Source organism: Dioscorea cayenensis, unplaced genomic scaffold (assembly GCF_009730915.1).
Source record: "Dioscorea cayenensis subsp. rotundata cultivar TDr96_F1 unplaced genomic scaffold, TDr96_F1_v2_PseudoChromosome.rev07_lg8_w22 25.fasta BLBR01001300.1, whole genome shotgun sequence".
NCBI lineage: Eukaryota > Viridiplantae > Streptophyta > Magnoliopsida > Dioscoreales > Dioscoreaceae > Dioscorea > Dioscorea cayenensis.
The window spans coordinates 7,409-24,605 of NW_024087691.1; the positions used below are offsets into that span (position 1 = coordinate 7,409).

Here is a 17,197-nt window from a genome sequence, read left to right on the forward strand (position 1 = left end):
CTGATCGACTATAGAGCTAGTCGAGGTTGAGTCAGGGGCTGCGGTGGGTCCCCCACTTTCTTTATTTCTTGTCGTTGGTATTTGTGATCTTGTAGCGGTTGTACCCTCATAATTTGAGTTATTGTATTCATGATATTTATGTATTTGAACACATGTAGTTTGGTGTAAAAGTTGTAAATTGTGATTTGTAGGTGCGATTTTGTTTAAAAGCAGGGGTGTCGGGTTTCAGATTAAAGGGAATTTTTAGCTGATGGGTGCGCATTTACCTCGATAGAAGGGGTGGGTGTGACATCTTTTGGTATCAGGTGTAGGTTGAGATATCCGGTTTTGGTAGAGATCACGGGTTGTGATCCGAGCCCTAAGTTTAGAAGTCGTGTCTAGACTTAAAGGTTTAGTAGTGATTAGAGCGAAAGTTAAGGGCCCCGATAGAAGTATTTAGAGTCTCGATCGGGTTAAAACCTAAGTTGCGTGTTGGGATTGAGGGTGATAGTAGGTTTTGACATTTGAGACAAAGAGCTGAGTAGTGTACTGTGATCAGGATCATGGGTTGAGATATTTGTCGGAATTGTTTTTATCCAAAATGAGTTGACTTGAAGATGCCAAAGAAGTGTGTTTGGCATGTTGTTTGTTGACTGATATATAGTGATTTGCAGTGTGATTATTTACTATTAAGCGTATTTGTAGCAAGAGAAAGCGGATCTTGGAACCGATAAATGAAATTCGGTGATATCAGTTGATGTATGCTAAGAAATTTCGAGGGCGAAATTTTCTTAAGGAGAAGGATTGTAATACACTGAACCTTTGGATAATTCTTGGAAAAAAATATTTAGGGTATTACTACGAGTTGCGGTAAGATTTTTTTCTACGAGTAATCTTTGTTGAGAAACCCCAGTGGAAAGAATAAGGACCTAAATGTAAAAAACTTTTTAAAAAGATTTTTGGGTTATAGAATAAATGAAAAGGATGGACATGAAATGTTTATGGAAACCGAGGACTGAAAAGGTAAGATGGAAGGGATCTTTTTAAAAAAATGTTGTGTTATAACCTGGGGACCGTTGGGTAATTTGAAAGGACCTTTTTGAGAATACTATTTCATAATTCAGGGATCATTGGTGAGTTTTTTCAGGGACTGTTTTGTAAGAAAATATATTTGGAGGGATTGAAAAGTGAATTTCGGCTGAAAAATGTAATTTAGAGGAAAAAAAATCTAGGGTTTGAGAAATTGTTCATCTTCTTCTCCATCTTTTGTGCTTCTGATAACCGAGAAGAAAAAAATAAAATAAAAAAATGAAGAAATGAGGAGAAAAAAATGGGAGATTTGAGGTGGGGGATGGGAGATCATGGGAGGGAGCTCATGGGAGGGATGGTTTTAGTTGGTAGAGAACTTTTCTTGGTGTATTTTTTTGATGAATGAGTGTATGTATGCATGTATATATGTGTATTTGATGGATTTGATGAAGATAATGATGGATTTGAGTAGGAAAAAAACATGTTTAATGGTTATAGATGATTGTTGCTTCGATTTGTGTTGAAAAAAATCATTGTATTTGTGATGAATCTAGCTTGAATGAAGGATGAGATTTTTCGGTTTCTTGTAGCAATTCTTGTAGCACGAGATTAGGGTTTAGTTTGATTAATTAAGTTGATGATGATGATGATTAAGGTGTTAATGATGATGGTTAGATTGGAATTGGTTGAGTTAGCCAAGTTGGTTTGGTTGGATCAAACCAAGTTAGAATTGATTTGATTGAGTTGGGTTTTGGATGAGAATTGAAGTGTTTGGGTTTAATTGAATTAATCAGTGCAGGGTTTGATCAAATCAAGTTGAGTGTGGTTGGACTTGAATGGTTTGGTTGAATTAAATTAGTTGAAGTTGATTTGGGTTTTGGTTTGGATGTTGGGCTAAGGGTTTTGGGCGAACCAAGTTGGTTCAACGAAATTTGTATAAGATTGAGTTGGTTCAAAGGTCTGGTTCAGTGAATTTGAGTTTGGTTCGATGGAATTGAGGTTGGTTCAGAATAGTCTAGCCCAAATTGAATTGAGCTTTAATTGTAATTGGAGACCAAATTTGGTTATCTGAGTCGAGGTTTGAACCGATTGGAGTGAGTGGGCGATAGATAGTCTATTATTGTTCTTGTATTTTTCTTTTTGTTTAAATGTGGTATTTATTTTTTTATTATATTATTACATTAGGGTGTTATTCGAGGGCTTGGGAGAGAGTTCAGGGCTAGGGAAGGAACCCAAGAACACCGGGGTGAGTTGGTAGTGGCTATTATTTTTAAATAATTGATTAATTATTATTATTTTTGAAATAATTGTTTAATGGCTAGTATTTTTGGAAATAAATGTTTAAGTATTTCATTTTTATCATGTTTGATTCCATATATAGTTGAAATATACGTATATTTGTTTGCCATTGATGTTCAGTGATAACCGTATTGATACATCGGTTTTTGTATAATTATACGATGTTGTGAATAGTGAAAATACATGTATATGTGATTTAATTATTCAATTCTTGTATTTATCTTTTGATGGGTATATATGCTTTGATTTGGAGTGATTTGCGAAACCATGTGAGCATATTAAAAGATGTTTTATCGGCATTGTTAGTAGAATTGGTTTTCATTCTGGTATAGGAATGGTATCGTGGATCTGGGCTTTACTGGCATTATGCGTTGTTATACTTTTGGCATTGGCTTTGTGGAAAATAATGGTTATTTTCGTGATGTGAATACTTGTCCTGGAAAAGGATCCTGTGTTATGATTTATACAGATGGTATTATTGCTCGTATTTACTTGATGGTTTTTGATGGTGACGGGCTAAGGCCCGACTCTGCGATGAGTGGGTCCCCACGGGCCGACCTTTAGAGGTGGCGTGGTGGACACGGGTGTTGATTACTACGAGGGCCGGTTCGGGTGGGAGTGTAGAGCCACGGTCGGATATTCATCGGGTGGCCAGGGGTCAGCGCCGGGTGAGCCAGATGGGTCAGCGTTAAGGGCGTGAGTTCCTTGACGGCTCGAACCTAGCCGCGCCACGGCGAGGGTTTAGAGAGTTTTTAGACCATGTTATCTTTGGGTGAGTGTTGGGTATTGCTTTATTTTTGAATTTGAGATTTATGTTATATTTTTTTGAATTGTGATGAGACCGGACTCTCACAAAATTTGTGTTTTCGAGAAAAAAATCAATTGATGTTGATCTATGTTGAATTTATGTTTCAAAAGTTCTTTAAAAGATTGTATTTTGCTAAAATTTTGGTATTTTGGAAAAGTTGGAAAATTATTTGAGAAGTTGGTATTTATATACTATATATATATTGTATTTAAGTATTTGAAATTATTAAGCCACTCTGACCAATCTGAATGTCTTTGTAGCTGCAGGGAGGCGGGACCCTAGATTGCACGATCGACTATAGAGCTAGTCGGGGTTGAGTCCGGGGACCCTGCAGTGGGTCCCCCCTTTCTTTATTTCTTGTCATTGGTATTGTGATCTTGTAGCGGTTGTACCCGCAAATTTGAGTTATTGTATTCATGATATTTCTGTATTTGAACCTGTAGTTTGTGTAAAATTGTAAATTGTGATTTGTAGGTCTGATTTTGTTTAAAGCAGGGTGTCAGTTTCCAGTTAAAAGGGAATTTTAACTGATGGGTGCCACATTTACCTCGGTAGAAGGGGTGGGTGTGACACAAACACTCCATATGAAGTGTTTGATCGCCACCAAACGATAGATTGTGAGGCCTACCCTTTTTTTTTAATAACGAGAAAACCGTCGCATCCACATTTTTTTCAAATGAGAACTTTTGCATCATTTTAGTTTTTGTCTATAAATACATGATTCATTAATTCTAAAATCAAATTACATTCCTCACCACTCTCTTTCAATCTTCCGCTTTATTATAGATAGAAATACTCTCTCATCTTCACAAACTCTAAATTTAAATAATTTTTAAAAATTCTCAAAATTTTAGATACTCTTTTTTTACCACAAAATATGCAAAATTTTCAATTCCTCTAAAATTTTCAAAATTATCCAAATTCTTAAATTTTTCTTACTTTAATGCAATTGTCCAAAATCGATCAGATTGTTCCATATTCTAGTCTTATGTATTTAGAATCAGGGATGTCTAATTCGTGCATATGACATGCTTCAATCTCAATGGGCTATATTATGTATGACCTTGATCTCTTCTGGCATTAGGAAAAATTAAAAGATATTATGTATACATGCATAATGTTGCATAATATGATAATTGTTAAAGAAGAAAGAGTATTATTGTTAGCTCCGAAGGGATAGAAGTGTGATAATCTTTCGCTCAAACTCTCATGTAATGCAATCACACACAATCAAACATGCAAGAAAAAGAAGACACACAAATTGGTTACCCAGTTCAGCACAACCTGCCTACATCTGGGGGCCGAGCCCGGAGAAAATAATCCACTAAAAGAGAAAAAGAATGAAGAGTACAACACACACTCATACTCTCACAATAACAAAGAATAAACCTTTCTAGATTGTCCAATGCCCACTCTCCTCAACCCACACACTAGGGTCTCTCACTCGTGACTTATCCTAAATCTTCAAGTAGGGTATCTTATATAGACGTCTCTACGTCCCAACAAAGCTTCCTCTTTTAGACTTCTCCGTACCTTCCTAACTTGGACACCTTCTGAAATTAGACATTGCAACTCTAGTTATAACTGACTTACAACACGGGCTACCTGCTAATCCTGATTGAGTTCTAGTTCCTATTGCAACATGACTTACGACACCTCCAACCCTCCCAGTTGCTCCAGTTCATGTCGACGTAGTCCATTCCTCCCGAGCTTCTACCACCAATAACTAGCCTCCTTCCTCATGTCATACCAACAAGTCCCTCTCCCGAGGGTTGCACCTACCAAAGCGCGAATTCATCTCAACAGAGATGGTCTCCAAAGATCTCCCTGTTTTTCTTTCCAAAATTGGTCCAAGTTTGGTCTTCACAAAATCTTCAAACTTGATCTTCATTCATCGAAGTTTTGTCTTCAATATATTGTTACTAAACTTGATCTCCTCTCATCCAAGTTTAGCTCTTCAATATCTCCCAAGCATGATCTTCGTTTATCCAAGCTTGGGTCTTTTAATCTTCTATCAAATCTTGCCATAGATGTCTTGTGTCCTTGAATAGATTGTGTCTTCAAATAGCTCCGCCCCATAATTAGCTTTAAATATTTCTTTCAAATTGCATTACTAATTATGATCTTGAGAATCATCATGTTGGCTTGCCCTTGCTTTTTTTTTTTAATTTGTATCTTCAAATAGCTTCACACCAAACTAAGCTCCATGTAATCCTTGGTCTCTAAGTGATGATCTTCATACTTACCAACAATAGATTATTACTTCTTTAGAAGATCCTCCACATAGTCAATAAACCTCTCATAAGGAAAAAAATTTATCAAAGATAGAGATTCTAACATCTTGGATCTTATCAAAAATAGATTAAATCATAACTTTAGATATACTTACTCTTCAAAAGATATCCTTTCACTTTGATGCTCATTACTAAAGATAGATTTTCTCTATATAATTCATTAAGAGAAATTCTCCAAACATAATAAGCTCATTCCATGAGCTTCTAGCATTCATGTCTTCATTTTCACTTCTTTTCATATCATCAAGTGTCTATTCTAAGTCATTATCCTTGTCACCTTGTTTGCCAGGCCATCTCATTTGCCACGTCACCATTGCTTGTGCCACGTTATCTCCTTGCCTGTCATATAATAATGCAATTTAAGCTTCCAACCCAAGCAACTACAATCACAAATTTGGGATGATGATAAAGGGAAGCTTCGATTCTCATTTGTCGAGGATGCACTCAAGATTTTCACTAGTATCTAAAATGAAATGCAGAACTATGTGACGAAGAAGTGCATCATCAACTTTGATTAGACTTAGCCAAGCATATTTGGGAATAATTTGGAGGAAATAAAGATGAAAATTAGTGTTCTTTATCATAGTACTTTTTCTTCACCTAATATGAATGACATTAATTATGTAATTTTTTTGTCACTCTTAATTTATAATAAATTGGTTTTTATTTCTTCTTCAATTTGATAATTTTTTTTATCAACCAAGAATTAAATAGTCTTAAAAAATTAACAATATATTATTTTATAAAAATTTGTATAATTTTTTAAAAACTTTAATAATGTATTTAAAAAAATATTTTTGGATGTATTAACTAATTATTTCCTTTATATAATGAAATAATTGAATTATATAAATATCTTTATTATAAAATTTATGTTATAAATAATTAAAATAATGAGTGAAATAATTGTGAATATCAAATTATAGTATAATTATTATAAAAAATAATTATATAGATAAGAGTTTAATAGAATAATGAGGTGATATTATATTATATTATATATATATATATATATATATATATATATATATATCAAATTTTTAAATAGTTTTACTATTAAAGATGCCCTGTGGAGGCTATTTCTCAACACTTTCATTTCATAGACAGATGATTCTTTTTTAAGTGCTACAACTACTTTTTCCACAATGCTTCACCCCATTTTGTCCTCTTTTTTACCTGGTGACATGCGTGGCCTCAATGCATATTTCATTCCTATTTTTGTATATGTTGGTCTTTTCCCCTCTGTTTTGTTGCTCACCTCCCATGATTATATCATGATTTTATTTAGTGGAAATTGCCAAAAAAACCCTTTAAGTTTGTAAAATTGCCAAAAACACCCCGTTAGTTTTGCAATCCCCAAAAACCCCTCCTTTTTAAAAGTCTATGTTTTTCAAACCCCCGAAACCCACGTAGACGGATGTGAGCGGAGTGAGTTTCAAATTTTTTTGGATGAAAATGCCCTTGCATGGGGAGTCGTGGTGCGAGCCATCTCGGCGATTTGAGGAGGAAGTGGGGGTTTTCCGTAGGGTAACCCCGAGAGGCGAATTTATTGGAGCCCGTTTAATTGCTTTTTTCTCAACTCACGTCTTGAGCTTTTCCATTTCAAGTCGTCTCCGAGTTGTCTCTACCGTGAAAGCCTCTGTAATTGGCATTTCATCGACTTTTTCCCTTTCCACCCGGTATCTCGAAGGAGAAGTCCCCATGTGACTAGTTGGCATTTCAGTCGATTCTGATCTAAGGTATTGAGTATGGTTTTATGTTAAGCTGCTACATTACAAAGAAAGATTTTTCGGTTTTGTTTTGTGCTCTTGTTTTTGTTGGAAGATATTGAAGTCTCTGAGGGGATTTCTCGGTGGGGGTTTTGTTAGTCTCGAGGGAGATTTCTCGGCTAGGGGTTTTTGTTTTGTTTTTGCATTTTCAGTATGTATACACTATCGAAATAGTTTTTTTCGATTGTTATGATTTGTGTAATATTTATAATGTACATTTTCCGTTTCGTTTGATATGGTTGCGGTTTTCTGAAATGAGGGTTGGCGTTTAAGAAATGAGATGTTACGGTTTAACATTTGTTGTCTCCGTTCAAGTATTCTCGTCTACTGTTTAACAAAATGGGTCTCTGTTTAACATTTTATATCTACATTTTAATAAGCGAGAGTTCTACGTTTAAAACCTTATATTTCCGCTAAACTTTTTATCAGATCTGCATGTTGAAGTGTGTTGTTATTATCGTGAGCTTGTGATTATGGCGGTCGACCCTAGTTAATGGGCGTTCTATTTGGCGCAGTTGTGGAGACCTTAGGCGAATTGAAAGTTAACATGACCCCTCGACCTTTGGGAGATTATTCGAAGGACACCGTTTGCGCGTTCATCTGGTGGAAGCCGTATACCAAGAGAGGGCCCTTCTTGATTCTCTTTTTGCAAAGATGCGATGGTGCGCCTGATAAATTCGGGGATCGGGAAAGCTCGCGAGTTTCGGACCTCGAGATGTGGCCCTCGTTCTTGGTGCGCGTTGCGATGGCGAGCGTGGTCTTCGAGAAGAAGAAAACGGTCGGCGTTCGAAGGGCCGGTATCTATCAAAGACCTCTGAGAGACACGGAGACTCCGTCGAAGCACTGCAGTGCAACTTGTTCGACGAGAGGGAGAAGAAGATAATTTTGTCAAACTCGATGGTGTACTCATGGGGACGATCCTCTTCCCAAATCACATCATGCTCGGTTCCGAGCTGGATCGGGTGATTACGTCGATGATCTACCCGGCCAGTGGGGCGATCACGCGTGGGCGCGAGGCGGCCTGAAGTGGCTTATGGAGGATATTCCACAAGCGGCAGCCCGAGTCTGCGAGATAGATCTTGCCGGGAAGAAGACCAGACACGAGGAATGCGTTAAGGGTTGCTGCAGTCGCTTAACGTGCGGTTTCTGGTGTCGGGAGCGAGGGAAGAAAGTCCGTTTCGGCGAGATCCCAAGGATCGTTTGTGCTATCGGTGAAAGTACTTCAGGAAGCAGCGACGGTAGAAAGCAAAGCTTGTCGTCGCTCGATGGAAAAAGAGGTAATAAATCATGGACGATGTTTAATATAAGTCTTTTAATGTTTAAACATTTTATTTAGCGTTTAACTTTAGTATTTACCGTTTAACTCTTATTCATACTGGTTTAAATTTTTGTTCTCCGTTTAATTATATTCTATAACGTTTAAATATATAGTTTTTATAGTTTAAAATGAATGATCTCGCTGAAATTGTTTGGTTTTACGTATGTTAGTTTCTCGAGTAGGTTCGGGAATCTTTGAAGAAAGAAATATTTGTTGGCGCCAGCCAAAGCGGATGGATGCCATTGCTCACGAACCACTTGCTCAAGGCGAGGATGAGAGAGGCGGCCTCTATGGGCGTGTGGCCGGGCGCAGTTCTCCTACTTCGACCCACCACGCGCCGCGATTCCTCGGCCAGGAAGTCCTCCCCTACCCGGCGGATTGCAACAACCCCCTGCAGCAGCGGGAGTCCACGCGACCATGGCGAGCCCCTCCGAGGCAGTGGCGGCCCCAGTGACATTAGGGCGAAGATGTCACCGCAGAACTCTTATGCGGCGTGCGAGATATTGATGACCGAGGTTTCCTACGGCATGCTCGTGTGGAGGCGGCGGAAGGGCGTTCAGACGGCCATGCGCCATCCTCGAAAAGAACTGAAGCACCGGAGACGAGCGAGGCGTCGAGTGGCAGCGAGCGACATCATCGGAAGGTCGTTTCCAAAGGCGGCCACATTCGAAGATACTTGTGAAAAAGAGGAGAACAATCTTGCCTCGTCTCCAGCGTGGGTGACGATGAAACAATAGCGACACTATCGGTGCGTGATCTGCCTCTGAGTGCATGCCCTAGTTGATGACATGGCCGTGACGGTGGAGGACATCGTAGATGATGTGGCCCGTTCTTGCGTGATTGAGAAGGTCGTTGACTCTCTTCTCGATGAAATCAAGTCGAGCCGGTGGAGCCAGTGCAGAGATTGCGGCATCAAAGATGGACACAATCCACGAAGGTCGAGAACGAGTTAAGGGTGTGTCTCCCGATGATGCTTTGTTGTCATGGCCCGCGGTTGAGAAGATCGTCGAATCGTTCTGCGTGGTAGTGGCCGACGACTGCATGACCAGCGGGACAGCAATCCCACCACAACAAGAACCATGTAAGGAAGTGTCTGCGGGTTGATCTTGTCGCCGCGTCGTCCCCGCGTCGAGCCGGACGCAATCCCACGACAAGAACAACAATGTAAGGATGTGTCTGCGGTTGATCTCTGTCGCCATCGTCCCGCGTCGAAGGGAAGATGCTTTGATGAAGACCCCGACCGAGCGAGCGAGAGAGATGATCGAGGCCAATCGAAAAATTGGACGGGAGCGGCTCGGAAAGCTTTTTATTCCAAGAAGAAGAAATGGGTTGGCCTCGAGTCGTCTTAACAAATACGGCGAGGAGTTGATGAGGATCTTCCTCAGCTGCTCTATGGGACTGAGTAAGTGTAACGTTTTTATGATATTGTTTAAAGGGTTTCTTATAGTGTTTAACTATTACCTAATAGTGTTTAATACCATTATGTTATCATTTAAGTTTTTAGCCTTCTAGTTTAATTATATATAATATCATGTAACAATTGATAATATCATTTAAATATTCTACGATATGGTCTTCTAATATACATTATCGTTTAACCTCGAGACCTTTGTCATGTGTGGAAGAATGACGCCTCGGCCTCGACCTGCTGACGGGTTATACCATTTGCAGGGGAAGGAGATGGTCGACGATGATGTGATGGGCGCTTTCGTATGCATAATACAAAAGTCGCCGACGAAGACCCGTATCCTTACTGAAGCAGCGCCTCCATCATCGAGACCGCTTCTTATTTGTTTATGTCAGCGGGGACGACACACATGACAGCAATTATGGCTATGATCGGGGATCTGTCGCTAGACTTCGCGTGAAGTTCAAATTGTCATCCTCCCGATAATCATGAATGACCACTTCCATGTCGTCGTCTCGGACGATGATAAACAAGAATACGAGCGTTATTCTTCAGTATCGGGGAATGCGATAAGGACGCGCGTTGGACATGGTAAGTTCTTTAATTATGTCCGATTAATATCACATTTGGTATTTAAATCGGTATTCTAATCTCGACTTGCATATCTCGACAGTGAATCTATTCGACCTTTGTGTCGATATGGAGTTAGGCGAGTCGGCAGACAAAATGCCAGCTGATGTAGCGACCACTGAAACCCAGCGCCAAAAACAAGGCGTCGATTGCATGAAATCACGTCGTATGCGGTTTTGTCGAGCGATGCGTGGGGTGAGAGTTACGACTACAGCGAAGCAGGGCGTTCCCTTACCTCGAGATTACGGTATGTTACCCCGATACTTAGGGAGGAGCGGCAGGCGTCCGTGACGAAGGGTACGTCACGGCGGGTTAAATGCTTTTTGAATAACATGTCTTGTATACTCCGATCATCGATTTTGTTTTCAAATGTAAATCCGGACAAATTCAATTCATTGTTTTCGTGTTCGAAGAACATGACTTGTATATCTTAATGTAATTTTTGTTTGTTTTGAATTGTAAAGCAGGTTAAATTCCATTCGGTTTTATTTCATTGTTTAATTTTACGTTGTAATTGTGTACATTTCACTTTCGTTGTTTAAATATAGTATATATCGTTTAAACATCGGTTTTAAATATTTCAAATTACTGTGTGCACCGTTTAAAAATAACACTTTCTCCTGTTTAAATAAATGCACTCATTGTTTAACTAAATATGGAAAGTTGCCCATCAATACACAATTCAATTCGTTGTTTTTGTTTTTCGAAGAACATGACTTGTATATCTCAATGTAAATTTTTGTTTGTTTTTCAATTGTAAAGGCGGAGTTAAAATTTCATTCGAGTTTTCATTTCATTGTTTAATTTACGTTGTAGTTGTGTACATTTCGTTTTCATTGTTTAAATATACCGTATATAGTTTAAACATCGGGTTGAAATATTCAGATTACGTTGTATCGGTTTAAAAATAACAATGTCTCCGTGTAAATACATTCGATTCGTTGTAAATACACAATGTTTCGCATCATCGCTCGGTTTATTAACAATGCCTGATCGGCAGGTTTCATTACTGAGATCGTCGATTGTGACGGATCCTTGGCGGCTCAGGCTGCGATGTAACTCATGCGGACATCAAGCGCTGCGACTCGATCCTCTTTCGTCTAGGCCACGTACGCCTTCTAGTCACGGTGGTCGTAAGCGAAGCTCCGCGATTCCGTCTGAAGGCCCTGTCGTCGATCGAGTATGGGAATATAGCTTCCTTGTATGCCGGTTTGTAATTATCGGCGGTGAAGTACCCGCTAATAAACGTCGATGTGCACGTTGGTGTCCGCATGCGTATTCTTTGCTAGAGCATGTTTGCGAGGGATACCATAAACTTGCCAGCTTCGACATGAACAGGAGTTCGATGGAGATCCGCGGAGTTCGTTTGCATTGGTCGATCGGCCGTAGCGATCGTCGACACAGCGACCAACGCGAGATTTCGTTTGCTATCTCAACGATGATCTCTAACTGAGATGTATGTGCAGGCGTAAAGTAGGTCTCCCAGTTTGGTCGCTTGCTCACGCTTGGGTTACATAACATGCGCATCGAGCTTGAACACAGCAAATAAGGTTAAACAAAGGCGATGTGATGGTTAAATAATTCGTCGACATGTTTAAACATTATTGTAATTAAATAAGCGAAATGATTAATATTTAAAAAGTCGGAAAAAGTGTAATTAAACAAAAGATTGAGAATGTTTAAAGGGTAATACTAAATGTTAAGTGTAAATCGACATTCGCCCGGAGACCTTATGGAGTCGACCATTTTGTCAGTGCGGTAAATGACGAGCTTCCTTGATCCAAGCGTTGAAAGCGACTCCGCTGACGTTACGAATACATCTACAGCGATCACCTCCGAGCACGATAAGGTCGACCTGATATGTGCGTATCAGTTATTAATCAACCCGGTGATGAGCTTCGGGTGATATGGCTGCCGGTTCGATTCGCGGTATCGCCGAAATCTTTAGCGTGGATGCCAACTTGTATTCTTGGAGGCGTGTGTGTGTGTGTGTGTGTGGACCGCACTCCTCCTCGATTGCCTTCCCAGAGTCGGCGTTGGCTTTTACCGTAGGTGGCCTCCAGATGTCGAGGCCGATGCAGCGTGGCCGAAGAAGGGAGACTCTCATGATGCGCTCGCTGAGGCCACTTGGACTGTCCGGGCAGTGAGTATCTCATGATAATCCTCCAGCCTCGTCACTCCAAGGCATCGTAACTTGAATATAGACAAGTCCAATTGGCGTGATCTCGTTGTCGGTATCTAGAAGGCTGACGTCGACCAGTTATTCACCAGTCTTTCCTTGTGGTGGCATTAGTGTCTGCGATATTTCGAGGTGGGTACCGTCGGCGGCGGCTTTGCAAAGCCCTCTTGAATCCCACCGATACCGCAGCGAAAGAAAGAATGCCGTTTAAAGCGATCGTAAAAATCTCTCCAGATCATGACCTTTGCGGGATTTGTCCTCGGCCGCCTTATCCGTATGCAAGCAACCGGTCATGGCGGAATGCTTCGGTACTTGAGTCGAGAACCCGCTTTGGGCATGCTCTTTCCCCAACCAAACACCTTGTATGGTATGTGGACACCACATGTTCCCTAACATGTCCTTACGAATGGAGTAAGCGCAGCACAAGGGGCGGTGTGAGCTTACGGGCTCACTCGTGCTGTTAACCCGTTTTGGGCTTTTTGGATGTGGCCTTAGAACCTATGCCACCACTGGAAGTGTGTGACGGGTTGATTGTCTTGATTAAGAAATGTTTTGTTATACTCTTTTGATGCATGAAGGCGTGACGGCTTGACCATCGGTAGCATTCCGCGATCGCTAGATGTTTTAGTTCTTTGTGAATTTGAAGTCGAAAATTCGGCACGATTGCGTGATTCCAGTACATCCACGAAATGTTGGAAAGGCAATAAAATTGACGTTGACCAGTATCCGGCGAGCACTTGAGAATGATCGGGAAGAAGACATCACCGAAGTCGAGGGAGTGCGTAGGGATGAATGGGAGCGCTCGCGAATGCAATTCACTTGACACTTGATCGAATGAAAAGATCAATATGTTAAGCGGAGAATATAATGTTTAAGCGATAATGACAATAATTAAGCGTTAAATTAAATACTTAAACATTCTTAATAACGTAAAAGGACTAGTCTGATATGTTAGCAGGTGGCCAGACGTATTTAAGCAATAGCGACCCCAGAACCAATGAATAATTAAAAAGAAAGAACACAGCGAGTAAACCTCGTTTCATTTAGGATCCAGTAGCATTTTTACGTAAACTGACCAGATGTCTGACGCATTTGAAGATGGAGTGGACGTGGCATCCATTTGGAAGTCGACATCGTTTTCTACTCGATGGTTTTATATCCGTAAAGTGTGATGAAGACAGCAGCGAGAGAAACCCGGACCCGTCGCTCGTATCTCATTAACACCCGGTTCGAGTCGGTAGTGAGCATTCTTAGCTCTTCCTCCCGTTGAATCTACTGTCATACCACGAAAGCTCTCAAGCAATATATCGTCCGAAAAGCGGAAATCATTACTGAGCGAATGAGAGCTGAAAAGACAAAAAGCGAGGCGATGAAGAAGAAGAAGTAAGAAGATGTAAAAGAGAACAATCGATCGGAAAAGACGAAACAAAAAGTCTGCTTTGCGGTTGTATGCATAGAGGTTAGACTAGGCGGTGATGTGGTGGGCGGTATTTTTCCCTCCGTCCCAGGCGAAAGAGGAGAAATATATGTCATTGTCGAGGAAGACATTAAAAGGTTCGACAACACCTCATAAGCGACTATTAATCGATGTAAACATTGGTGGGACTTAAAAGCGAAGAAGATCACGATGGATTGAAGCAGGCGTAATAATTTAATGCGGCGTCGTTTTCTTAAGCGGTAACAGTCGAAGTGGTAAATGTCGACCCGTCTTAAAAGGAATTTAGTTTTACGTTAGAAGCAGATTTATATATTTGAATTGTGATAATGAGGAAACGACAAGATGTGATGTAACTCCCTTGCCAGTTTTACATCGAAGCCGTGACATGAAAAGGTTGAAACGTGATGTGATTTGGTGACTTTCCTTCCATGAATTTCAGACTAGTAGGATTCGCGTGGACTGCATTTGAAGTGAGCGGTGGGGTAGGGAAGTTAACTTATTATGAGGAAGTGGTGGTGTTAGTTATATAATTTTATTATTTTACAGGGTCGTATCCACAAAAGGTTGGCCCAAATCCATTGTTTTGAGCCATATCAATCAGCTCTCGTAATACTTTGGGCCCAATAACTTGATAATTCCCTAATTTTATTATATACATACTAAAATCACTTCCAAATCCTTCACCTTCGTTCTTTATTCGAGAAAATCACAAAACCTAACCCTAATTCGTTCCATTTCTCCCTCAAACCCTAGAAATCATCCTCTAATGGCTTCTCAGCATCAAAATCTTTGGTTTTAGTGGGTTGGGTTTCTTGTGGTTGGTGTTTTTGTTTTTGTTTTTTATTTTTTATTTTTTATTTTCGGAAGAGAGATTGTCTCGTTTTGCCTTGGCCGATTGGGATGATCTACACTGCGATCGATACGTTTTACCTCACGGATGAGCAGTTGAAGAACTCGCCGTCGCGGAAGGATGGCGATGATGAGGCCACGAGACCACGCTTTGTGAGGATCTATGGGTGCGATCTCATCCAGGAGGCGGAATTCTTCTCAGATTGTATCTTTTTTTTTTTTAATTATTCTTTGTGTTTCTTGGATTCTTTGGTTGATTGAGAATGGATATTGTCTTCAAATTTTATCTTTTTCCTCCTTTGATTGGTTTCTTGACAATGATAAGGCCTCAAGCTGTGATGGCAACTGGGCGGTGCTCTTTCATCGATTTTATTGCGAAATCGTTTGCCCGTTTCAGTGTTAAGGTAAAAAATGTCATCTTTTTTTTTTTTTCTTGGTATTTATGTTCATAGGATTTGGGATTTGGATTGATTGGTAGATAAGCTTTGTTGTTGCAGAGGTTGCCGCAAGCTGTGTGTGGTTAGCTTCGAAGTTGGAAGAGTCCTAGGAAGGCAAGCAGAAGTTATCATCGTGTTCCATAGGATGGAGATCCGCAGGGAGAATTTGCCACTTGAATATTTAGATGTCTTCTCTAAAGGTTGATATGTTATAAGGTTGATTTTATACACTTGTTGAGTTTATGTTCTTTCCCAAGTAGTATGATTTGCTTTTAGCATTGATTAGACTGCAAAGATTTTTTGACTTGTTTTACTTTACCACTGTTCGCATGTTTCTGTTCCAAATTTTGCAGTATGAATTCTGTAATTGGGATAATTGCTTGTTTCACGATTGTGTGTCACCAATGCGGTCTTTTCTTATTAAGCTGTCATCCTTCTTTGATTTTCTTGATAACAGAAGTACTCTGGGTTGAAGAATGATACAGTCAAGAACAGAGCGACATTTGTAAGGGATGGGTTTCATCTGCCATGTTGAACATCCTCATAGTTCATATCAACTACCTTGCAACACTTGGAACCCCGACAGAGTTGAGACAGGAAGCTGGAACTTAGCCAATGACGGGTAATGTATCATTCAGTGTGTTATATCATAGCTTCTAATTAACATTGATACTATTGTTCCGTGTTTTGCTAGTTGATTATTGATATCTTTCTCTTCAATATTTCAACAGCTAAATTTTTTAAGTGTTCTTATTGTTGGTAGCAGGCTTGCAGTTGTCCATTGTTTATTTTAATTTTATTCTATGCCTTATAAGCCAGCACGGAAATAGTTGCTGGACCTTGATAGGTATTTTGGGTGAATTGAGGGTGTTGGATGACTTTTCTTTTATCTTTTCTTGAGGTGGTTGTGATGTTCAGATATTGTTGTTTAGTTCTTCCAGTTCACGATATTGGTATCATGACAATATTCTGCTTTCAATATATGTATTCTTATGCTACTTAATAATCATTTCAAATAAATCTTTAATATGCTTGAATGAAAAGTAAACATCATAATCTACTTGTAACCATTGATCATTTTAATTTGGTTAAAATTTTTTTTTTTTTTTTTTTTACATTTTGCTTTTCTTTGTCTACCATTTGTAGTGGTCTTATGATATATCGGGAGGCAGTGAATATCTTCCTCCTTTATGTAAAGTTAGCCCACTTTTATATCCAGCCTGATGCTTATCTCATGCACAGTAAAGTAAATAGAGGAGCAAATGAGTGATCTGGCTTTTCCTCTTTTTTTTTTATCTTTTTGTAACTGTTGGATCATCTCTCTTGCAGTCAACCTTTGTTCGGTGGTTTTAAGGTCCTTCAGTAAATTAGCTTTCTGCAATAAACATGCTTTGGTTATCCGTGATCTGTTTACTGTTTTATGTGAAAAATCTTCAGTTTATGTTCTACTCATAGTAATGGGAAGTTAGTATCTCATTTATATCTTTTCTTGCTAGCGAGGCACCTTTTCGTTGTTGAAATTATTTGTTCATTTATCTCCACTTGATGCTTGTTTCATATTATAGTTTTATGGACCCACTCTCTGTGTTAGATTCAAAGAGTGAAGTGGTAGCATGTGGCGTGGTATATGCAGCAGCTCGTGGATTCAGGTACCACTCCTGAAAATCCACCATGGTGGTTAGTCTTTGGTCTGGGTCTCTCTGGCATGCAAGGGTTTGCAGAGTCCTGCAGCGCATCTCTACAGTCTTCCGAAAGCACAA

General features: G+C 39.7%; 1 pseudogene; it reads left to right on the top strand.

Annotated features, from left to right (window-relative positions):
• Positions 1 to 15,038: 15,038 nt before the first annotated feature.
• On the top strand, positions 15,039 to 17,086 carry LOC120256130 (annotated as a pseudogene).
• Positions 17,087 to 17,197: the final 111 nt, after the last annotated feature.